The sequence below is a fragment of the Protopterus annectens genome, chromosome 3.part1 (genome assembly GCF_019279795.1).
Source record: "Protopterus annectens isolate FY-2018-M chromosome 3.part1, PAN1.0, whole genome shotgun sequence".
NCBI classification, from domain to species: domain Eukaryota; kingdom Metazoa; phylum Chordata; order Ceratodontiformes; family Protopteridae; genus Protopterus; species Protopterus annectens.
In genome coordinates this window covers 1,429,389,240-1,429,401,025 of record NC_056732.1, presented here as the reverse complement: position 1 = coordinate 1,429,401,025, position 11,786 = coordinate 1,429,389,240, and the positions used below count along the sequence as shown (strand labels likewise).

The 11,786-nt window shown below is 44.5% G+C and overlaps 1 non-coding gene across 1 annotated transcript; it reads left to right on the top strand.

Moving 5' to 3' along the window:
- The first annotated feature begins 2,331 nt into the window (after nt 1-2,331).
- Nucleotides 2,332-2,404, top strand: TRNAV-CAC. Its single transcript has one exon. It is a non-coding gene; the product is annotated as a tRNA-Val (tRNA).
- Nucleotides 2,405-11,786: the final 9,382 nt, after the last annotated feature.

Sequence of the window (11,786 nt, the reverse complement as noted above, 5' to 3'; positions counted from 1 at the left end):
ACAACACCTGCGCTCAATGCATGTTGGATTCCATCAACCCCAATGACCTGGATGACAGTAGTCACACAAACATGGCTAACAGTATGCTACACATAGTCAGTCTCCAATGCCAATGTTATGTTTCCTAAGAGCAAAGTGGTGACTGTCATGGCACCCATGCAGATGGACAATGCATGTGCAAATGCTAAATCCTACACAAATAAACCTTAAGCAGTCACATATGTGCAATGATTGTGCCATTGAAACAGTACCAAGATTCAACCAAACACAAACAAGAAGGCAAACTTGTGGTACCATGCTTTAAACTGTACCACAGAAGGTAGTAACTGTTGCAAGAGTGAATACACATGAGTGTAGGTGATCCCTGGTCAGCCTCAGTAAGATGCAGATACACCATATAAAACCACACAAAGCTACTGTGAAACTAATCAGCCACATATTATGAGGCCAAGCACAGAGCATTTAATAGCTGTGTTATTAATCGTAATGGCAATGACAAGACCTGCTGTGCTGCACAACACTATGGCATGGGAAGTACGGCACCTACAGAAATAGCACCTATTCATCCAGCTAGGGTCTAGGAGAACCTAACCCACTCCCACCCCCAACAGGTACACTTAGTTATATATCAATGTACACTACAGGGCCCCTGTAATAACAACTATGCAGGTACAAGTCGCACTCTCTAAAGCCATACATACAGCTTTCATGGGACCTGTCAACATCCCAGGGTGTATCCTACACAAATGTAAGAACAATGAGCTATCCACATACACATCATGTTCAATCATAGCTCCATGTCAGGTTGTGTACACACCAAATGGTGCACAACAACAGTTACCACACCCCACAAAGGGGGAGACACCATTGATAATGCTAAATAGTGCACAACTACCATGCTGAGTCTGGTCTGTAAGGCCATGAACCGTGATCAACATATTTGATGTACTCAGTACAGATGCAGATGACAGTAGGGTTGATTCACACTGCATATCATGACCTTGCCAGGTCGTAGGACACCATCACCCATACTGAGTTCCAGCTACAATCAGTAAACTAGGTGTATATTCCTATGTCACAGGAGTGGTTGGCAACTGGACTGCTGGCAGAACCAACACAACAGAAGGTGTCTGACTAATACACACACACCAAACCAGTGCCAGCCATAGTAATACAGGGTTAATTCCTGGTACTCCCCCTCTTTGTTATCTATACCACGCAGACTAACACAGAAGGCATCTGCCTATTGATGTTTGTAAATGACTATGAACTAGGAGCAATAGTTGACTCAATGTGTGCTGCGTTCAACATACAGAAGGGCCTTTGCATGTCAGATGTGTGGTGTGTGATGTATGGCCACAATCTGACAGCTAAGTATTGCATTGTCATCCCCTATGTTAAAAACCCTGTACCCATGAACTACCACCTAGGCAGCGGTCAACATCATGGCAACTGTTTGTGTATGGGAGGCAGCTGGACAGTAGTCTTTCCTTTGATAGTTACTTCATGACACCAGTCAGGTAGTCATATGTGGCACCCCTAATCATGACAGGGTGCCATCCAGGAATATAGAGATAATTGTTCAGCCATACTCAACACTCATATGACCCATACATATTTCCTTTAAGGGTTATTGCCCATGTGTAGATGGCCTACACTGCACTTCCTAATCCCTCAAGTTCACTATGTAGCATGCAGCCTACCCTGAATAAAGCCATGTCCAACCCAGAGGTGCTGGACATGCTACACTTAACACATCCTGATCCCAAATAAACATATACTTCATGGACATCCACCTTTCTAGTACAAGGATCACACCATACCTGACAGATCTCTGTCCCATACACTTAACATACTCTTGCCATACTATGCATCCCTGTCCAGCTAAGCTGCACATCTTTCCTCTCTGTGACATGGTGTGATGACCGCATACCAAATATATCAGTAACCCTATGGATCAGTTATGTGGCACTGCTTAAACTGGCCACTGAAACTTACTTGTCTGTTGCCTACAGCTAGGTAACCTGTCTGCCTAGGCTCATAAATGACCCAGGGCATATAGCCTACTAGATCACTATGACCATACATGCTATAGTTGATATCCAACCCTGCAAATACCATCAGGCTAGCTATTGTCCTATGTGTTACACATGTGCAACACAGGCAATACATGGCAGGATGCTACACAGCTGTACAGTGCCATGTAGAATAATATGGCAAAACACATACATGCTTGCAAGTCTGCAGGGTCACAGGTCATGCCCCTAATAGCTATGTATGATTATATATGTGACATATACAGAGCATTAAGGTTGATTGCATGGCTGTGTAGGTTCTGTAGTGTAGTGGTTATCACATCTGCTTCACACGCAGAAGGTCCTGGGTTTGATCCCCAGTGGAACCATTATACAGATAGCCTAGTATGAACCTATGAACCTATATCACTGCTGGACAGAGGCACGGCAAACTAATGGGTATAGTATTCTTCAACCTAAGGGGTGGTGAAAGCCACACAACTCTGGCTAGGCTTATAAATGCCCTAGGGCAGATAGCCTAGTATGAACCTATGAACCTATAATATGAACACATCCAGGCATGTGCTGATAGGTAAAGACACCAGTACAGGCAAACAGACATGCCCACGTCAAGACAACATCCACATGGAGTATGGGCAAAGTCATCACATGACACACACATATTTGGTGATAACATCACATCACCAGTAAGTGTCAAATGTGTGTGACTTAAACATGTCAGTGGTGTTAGTGTCATGTAGATTTGCAAAGACATATTTATAATCTTAATAAATGTGATACACATGTATGTTCAGCTGTACTTCTGTACTTCTCTGTGAGTTGCTGTGACCTGCCTCCATCATTATGTCTTCCAGGTATGCCATGTAGCATGCTGCCAGCATATACCACTCTTCAGCCATGTGCCACAGGATGCACAGCAGTGGGATGTCCTGTGGGAGGAACTCCACAGGAAGGTAAATGATGTTGGCGGTCACAATCGCACCTATCAGCAGGTTTGCCGACACTGCACTGACATCATAAGATGGGCGAAACAGCATGCAAGTGCAATTGCGAGGGAACAAGGTGCAACAGGTGGGTGGGGCCACTCACCCAGCCCCCACTCACACATACCGAGGAGCTACTGGCCAACCTGGGGACACCTGCAGACTTCCATCCGCAAGCTTTAGCTGGTATTGTGGAGGTGGGTGTCTCTCAACCACCAAGCCTGGAGTTGCCTGGTAAGTCAGTACTGCACATATAATACAACTATATTTCACATAGTTACATGAGTTACTACACAATATGTAATGTAACATCATATGCAAGGCATGTATGCACACATGCCACCTACTATAGTCTTCTCCTCTATGTATGCACAGATGTGCATACTCCATAGTATAGTGTATTGTACTGGCTTATGTGCTAACATGGACATTGCACCCTGTAGCTATTACACAGGTGTGGATAATGATCTTACTGCTGTGACACTCCTGTTTAGGTACCTCTGGTGTTTTGTAGTGACAGCAGCCTGTATCAGGTGAGATTGTTATTATTTACCAGGCTTGATAATGCACAGATCATATTAATTGCATGCTATCTGCCATAACACACGCACACATAATGTATGGTGGTCCTGTTAATAGACACTGGTCAGACCTGCAATGCATCACAGTGGTTACCCAAGTGAAACAATTGAAGACTATTGGAAACACCTACACTAAACCTTCCAAACTGTCATTGCCAGATGTATGGACAACTGTGAATACAATGGTGGAGGTGTGTTTCACTGTAGGGACAGGTATTACATACCAGCATTATACATGTTGGGAATACAAACAGTACTGTACAGAGAGCATATGTATGCACACACTCTAAATGTGTTGCAGCTGGAGTATGACCAGCCCACAGGATACACCCTTGTGTATTATACCCTTGCTATGAATGTCACACAATGTCATGTGCTATCTGACATATCCATGACATGTAGTGGGCTGACTGCAACACTGCTAGACTATCCTGCAAAACATGATGTCTCACATCCCATACATACCACCCTTTGTCTGCATAACCCTGTCCTCAGTGGAGCATATGACATCTATGGGTCTATGTCATATGGGATAACACTGACATGTGAAATAAGATGGCCATCACAACCATTGGACAGAACATGTGTACACATGGCCATGGAGGATGGCCAGAGACATGAAGCAACACACACAGTAGAAGTGATGTACATGTGTGTACACCCTGTTGTACATTGACTCGACACAATACAACTATGGCCTTTGTGTAATGGTGATATTGCACATGTGAAACACTAAACATTATACAGGCCTGTGCACAGCTTGTGTAGGCATAACAAGAACATAACATGTCTTGAACATCTTGAGTGTGTCATGACATGAAAGCATTCACCTATACAGTATCCAAATACATGTGTTGCACAACATACACATACAACCACATCAGGCCACAGATACAGTACATTCACCTTGCTGGTGTCAGACATCACTGTCATGCCTGCTCATCATGTGTGTGAGGTATACAGATGGCATGTGGGACATAGAGTACTGCTAAGTTAGCCATGTGTGGGCATAGTTGCCAGACAACAGTAATATGATTGCAGATGTGCAGGGTTATCATCTGTATACCCTTCTGTGACCTCTGTCACACATAGCACATTGGGTTTAGTATGTATACACCTCAGTGACGTGGGTCACATTCCACATTAGATATGTATTGTATGTGAACATAGTCATGGCTATGAACTGTGTCAGTAACTCACACTGTATAGCAATTGTGAAGCCACATGATGCCCTGCAATGGCTATGCACATCAGCTCAATGTGCAGTATGTCACTGCATATTTTTAAGGTGGACAGATAACATTGCATCAGCTGAAGGCCCGTGTTAGTATAACACTTCCCTGCATTGGGAAACCATTACCATACTGTAGATTGGAAAGGACACCATTGTGTTCCACATGTATGCATGTCATTCAACACGTCAGCAGAAGACATGTCATACTACATGTGATTGGCAAGGTCATACTCCACACATCAGGCCGGTGTACTGTAAACCTGTGCTGGTCTGTGGCACCATTGCAAAGTAGGGAGAGCCATGTCAATTATGTGTGTACAGCCACATGCACAATGTCTGTAGACTCAGCTCAGGGGTAGGCAGAATAATGTTGAACAGACATGCACTGCTTTGGGGAAGATATGCAAGCTAGGGATCAGGCAAACATAGTATTCAGTTGACATACCCTTCTGCTCATGTCCTCACAAATAGGGGTGGTGGCCAACACAAAGCATCAGTGGCAGATGTACAAAGGTCAGCGATGGTCTGTTAACATGTGGTGTATGTTGAACATACCATGGCAGTGCAGTGCAACAGTGAAAAGTGCATGCATTGTGTTGTAGGTATGAAGCATAGGCTACTTACACAAATGGTTCAATACAGGTATATATGCTAACCACCACTATAATTGTGTAAGGTGCATGCCACCTGCTATAACACATGCATGCTGTTGTGTGCAACTCAGGGATGTATGATAACTACCACTATAACTGTCTAAGCTGAATGCCATCTGCCATATCACCTGCATGTAGCGTGTGTCTGTGTGTGTCTGTGTGACAGTGTGTGTGTGTGTGTGTGTGTGTGTGTGTGTGTGTGTGTGTGTGTGTGTGTGTGTGTGTTTGTGTGTATGTGTGTCTGGTATAACTTGTAATGTACAGTTCTTGTCTTACCCTCACAGGTGCTGAAGTACGTGCATTGCCCTCCTGCGGTCCACCTGATGTTAGTGTCCCCACAGACTCTAACAGTGATAATGATAGTATGATTGAGGCACAGGCAGGGTTGTCAGGGGCAGAATCCATGCCATTGGTTGCCATTCCACCTGTATTCCCCTCATTCTCGCACACAGTTATCCTGCCTACACATACCCCATCATCACCGGCCATAGAGGAAGGACAGTTGGCGGGTGGTAGCATGGAACAGGGAAGTGTGGAGACTATGGAAGGTGTGCCTGCACACCATGATCCCAGTCAACTGACTAGTGCTGTCCCACACAGGCATGTGCCCAGCGCTGCTTGTAGGAGAACCACTGGCCAACATGCCCCTGCGAGACAAAACCCATCAGCTGGAGTTACCAGACGCATGTTTCGGGCTGTAATGGAGGCACAGGCATGTTTTGAATGACACAACAGAGAAGGTATGAAGCATCAGAAGGCTGCTGTCCGTTCATTAACTGAAACATCCAGGCAATTGCAAATGCTCACCATCATCTTGCAGATGTTTTGGATAGACAATTGAGTGACATGGTGGGAGTCCTTGACCATGGCATGTCAATCCTAGAGTGTGGAATCTGTGCTAGAACATCTGGTGGGAGTGAAGCATTGGGCACGTGGACGTAGGTCAGCTACATCACCTGTTGAAGGTCTACGTGAACATGCTACTGCACTTGCCCGCTCCCATAGTGGTGGCTGCTGCAGCAGTGCAGCTGGTGCTGTGCAGTCCACACCATGACACAACAGGCCACATGCACGTGGTCCTGGATGGTTCCAACAGAGACACAATTCCAGTGGACATGTGTCATCAGACAGTACCCAATCTGGACCCCTGCCTGGTAGTGTTCGTGCAACCCCTGGCAGGCACAGGTCACATGGCCTTGGCTGGACACCGTGAACTGTGAAACCTGCCTTGTACAGTCTGCAGCTGTTAGTAATACCCCTGTGTAGGACAGCCACATGCCAAACCTGTGTGCATGCATACACACACACACACACCGGAAACAAATATAGGGCACCTGAACACACACACGCATAACATCCACACACACCCAATGATATCACAGGCCCTAACACACACGCATAATGTCATCCAATGGCACATCCTAGGCCTCTGGCAAACATTATCACCCTGTGCATATGATGATGCCTGTGCCACATCCCTGTCATCCACACCATTAGTGCAGGGACATGCTCATATGGTCTGACGCACAGGGTGAACATACTAGGTAGACAATTGTAGATTAATATTGTTGAGTAGTGTTGACAGGCAGCAGGCATATCATGTATTACAGCTTTAGAATGCATTTTCTACATTTGGCAGTATGTATCATGTGTAACAACACGAACAGCATGTTGAGCTTAATGTTCTGCCTTCCTCTTTCAGGTGTAGCTGCATTTGCCATGAGATGTTGGTGTTTGCTGTTAGTGTCCCATATGTACATGTTGACTACTCAGAGGTCTGTATGACAATACCTGCATGCACTTTGTAGCTTCCACATCACAGTTATAATCTCCCATGTTTCAATTATGTTTACTGTTCTAATGATCTAAGAGCATGATAGCTGTGTAGTACGTTGCTGTGTTCAGAGCTGTCACATCCATAATGGGTGACATCACAGGTATAGTTACCTGGAGCAGGGAGGAGGTAAAAGAGTGGTATGGCGGATAACAAGGGTAAAGGCCAGTGGAAATAGTGGCTTCTCATTGGGAAGCAGTAATACTCACTGCCATGACAGCATGCAAACACACCCACACACTCAGGGATTCACAGACACAGTAACACACACACACACACACACACACACACACACACACACACACACACACACACACACACACACACACACACACACTTGCCAGTATTCAGATGAGAACCCCTGCCCATGTGTATAACATCATTATAGTACTACACAATTACAAGACGCACCACCGAGATTACACATGTACAGGTAGTCAGAATGGCCTAAGATCAAGGACATTGACAGGGATACTACAGTGCAGTGAGTGTATGTGGGGAGGGGGGGTTCATCAGTAGGCTATGTAACAACAGGTCACACCCCAGGGTGTACATGTTAACAGGTGGTTAGAATGCCCGTCTAAGACTGATGAAGTCAACAGGGATACTAGATTGCATTGAGTGGATGGGGGGACGGGGCATTAACATTTCACTATGGTAAAATACAGCCTCACTCCAGGTACCGGACAGCCATACACACACACACACACACACACACACACACACACACACACACACACACACACACACACAAACACAAACACTGTGGCATTCGCAAAGATATACACCTATGTCACACACATACAGACACTTGACATGTGTGAGGTTCAACCACCTGCATATGCCTTTCTTTCTACACTTCACTCTGTACTGATGTCAACAACAGTGTTCAGGAGAGTGAAAACATGTGGAATGGATTACTAAAGCCACACATCTAGCACTGGTTAGCATAAGCATCCAATGCAATTGTCTTGTAGGTGTCAGGGTGTTACTACTGTGTGTAGGACATTTGTCTTGGAATGCAGCTATATGGGTAAATGAGACCTAGGTATTATCCATACACACTTGAAACATGGATGCATGTGCTCTGTGTCAAAGACTTGTCATTCAGTCATGAAAGCCTGGAATGACAGACATTGGACAACCTCATAATAACAGCAGGACATTGGCTCATTGTTTTGGTGTAGCAGTTGTCACTCATCCAATGACATCACTTTGAGTGGCAGTAATGTGCTTGGTAGCAAATGCCTCATGTAAGGTGAGGACAGCAGCAGAAATTGTGTATATAACCAATGTGAGATTTACTTAGGGTAGCAGTCCTGCTAATAATGACAACTACTAACACAGCCGGGAGAGGTCATCTTGATACCTGCACCTCAGTACCATTATACAATGTGGCTCACACATTATGCTTGCACATACAACTGTTCCATGTATATAGCCACTGTCTAAAACCTGCTATCAATGAATGCCTTTCAGGGCAGCAAGGTGTGTGACACATGCTGTAGGTAGCATACACCTGTGTGTCCCAGTTAACCTTTTGTCTGTCATGTCCACACATGCATGACTGTGTATACTTAACATATATATGTCAGTACTTCATGTACATGTATGCATGTGTATCACACAGCACAGACACAGATATATAATTTACGGGCCACATACAGGTATCAGGTAGTAAACCGGTATGATGTGCATATATACTGACAGGTAAGATGTGCATAGCTGTAAACCTGTGTGTTTACAATAGAAGTCCATTACAATGTGTTCTGTACATGTAAGTGTATGAGCATGCACAATGTGGCCTTCTGTGGTTAGAATCGGAGTTCATCCCAAATAGCCGTGTGCTACTAAGTATGAGCGTACCCACTGCCACCTTGTGTAATTTGAGTCAGTGCATCCAACAAGCCCTTTGTTACTAAGTGTATGAGCATGCCCAGTATAACCTTGTGTAGTTGTAGTCATAGTGCATCCCAAACGGCCCTGTGCTACTAACTGTATGAGCATACCCACTGTAACCCTGTATAGTGATAGTAGCTGTCCATTCCACAGATGGGCATACTCCAGTTCGGGGTCCTGTTGTGCTACAAATATACCTCTCAGGCCTACCTATGTACTATCTGCAGATGATGTGTCTTGTTTGTGCATACAGGTTGTAATGGACACCTACTTTAAACACACAGGTTTAGAGCTATGTACTTCATGACTGTCAGTATCCCTGTTGTTGTCCTCATTCTTAGAAGGGTATTCTGACTGCCTTGCAATGTGCAATCTCTGTGGCGCGTCTTGTAACTGTGTAGTATTGCAATAGTGATCTGTAGATAGGCAGGAGTTCTGATCCCACCACTGGCAACTATGTGCATGTGTTTGTTTGTGTGTCAGCAAATGGCTGAGTGTGTTTGTGTGTCTCAGCAAATGCCGGAGTGTGTGTGTCAGCAAATGGATGGGTGTGTATATTTCTGTCTGCATCCTGTCATGACAGTGCGTTTTGCCGCATTCCAAAGAGATACCACCTTTTGTACTGGCCTTTATCCTTGTCACGTCATTTCCTTTGGAAACCTTCTGTTCACAAAGGGTGTTCAGACGTGTATGTATATATATATATATATATATATATATATATATATCTGTGTCGTCTGTGTATATGCATATGTATTTTATATATATATATATATGTGTGTGTGTGTGTGTGTGTGTACACATCCCATAGGTGCATATATATATATATATATATATATATATATATATATGCAGTTATGACAGTTGTACAGATATAGACTTGTCTTTGTTGTTTCACAGAGTACAGTACATTCAAGGGTACTGTATATATGTACACACAGTGACTGTCCCATTTGGTTTCAGTACTGTGGAATACCTGCAGTAAGATGTGCATTCTAGACTCCATGCAACATGTATGCAACCCAGATGGCTTAGTGGTACGTCCAGTGATCTCAGTGTGCATGGTCCAGGGTTCAAGACCTGCAAGCTTTGTTGATACTGTCAATTAGGACTGAATAAAACACTTTTAAGTAGTTGTAAGCTGGTGTAAATGTGTTTTCATGACAGTAAGCAGCAGGTACATGCAGGTAACAGACATGTACAACTCGCAGTACACTTGAAATGCCCTTCTTTGGAAATCCTGCTGATATCATGATCTACGAATACACCTCTGGGATTCCTGTACACCAATAATCTCCATGCCGTGTGCTGTAACTGCATAATGCTGTAATGTGCTAAACTACTTTGGTAGGTGTTCTAATCCCAGGCAGGCCAACTGTGTGTCTGTCTGCCTGAGTAAGAAACAATGCTTTTTAGAGTATGCACACTCTTTACAATTCACATACTCACCTTTGGCAATCCTGCTGATGTCACCCACCTAGAAATACATCTCTGGGACTGCTGTAGCCCAGTAATCTCCATAACATGTGCTGTAACTGCGTAATGCTGTAGTGTGATAAACTAATTAGGTATGGTTCTATTCCAAGACAGGCCAACGGTACGTGTCTGTCTGCCAGAGAAAGAAACAATGCTTTTTAGAGTATGCACTCTTTACAATTCATACAACCACCTTTGACAATCCTGCTGAAGTCACCCACCTAGTAATGCACCTCTGGGACTTATGTAACCCAGTAATCTCCATAGCGCGTGCTGTAACTGCGTAATGCTGTTGTGTGATAAACTAGTTAGGTAGGGGCTCTCATCCAAGACATGGCAGGTGTGTGTGTGTTTGACAGTCAAAGCCTGTGTGGAGGTGGCTGTGAGTGTCTAATCACTGGACAAGTTGGGGAGTGGATTTTGTAGTTTTCCTATATGGTGTCCATATTATATGTCACAATGTCCACCTCACGAAGAGTACAGATGTCAATCAGCCAAGGGACTGTGTTGGCAAGCCATACCCCTACATCTGGCAAAAGGCCTGGTGAACAAAGTATGCAACCCTACTATTACCAGGAATACGTTCTAAATCCAAGTGTCATACACAAACATACTTGCCTAGAATATCCCGCTATGCTTCTGGTACCCTGAACACTGATGACAGATAGTAGGCATGGTGTGATTGCAGTGGGCTGCAGAGTGTATGGCACCCTGTCCAGTAGTACAATAGGCACATAATTGCAGACAATGTCCCTTCACTATGTTCCCCACTAGATGCCTGCAACATATGTGGTGCTATCAAATGTGATCCACAGAGGCCATACAATACCTAACATACGTGCCCTGTATGGACAGATGCCACTGACACCAGGGAGTACCAGTATCATGCTATCAATGCAGGTGCAGGGTCAACCTGCTGTCTATAAGCAGGTCCTGCCACACCAAGCTAGTAATGGCATATCTGAGGATATCAGTCTGTGTACACAACATGTGCCGGCCAAACCAGGTACACTTGTACATGTCACTGTACATTATTTTGGGACATGCACATCCCAGGCAATGTCCATGTCAAGGACTATCAAACACAGGC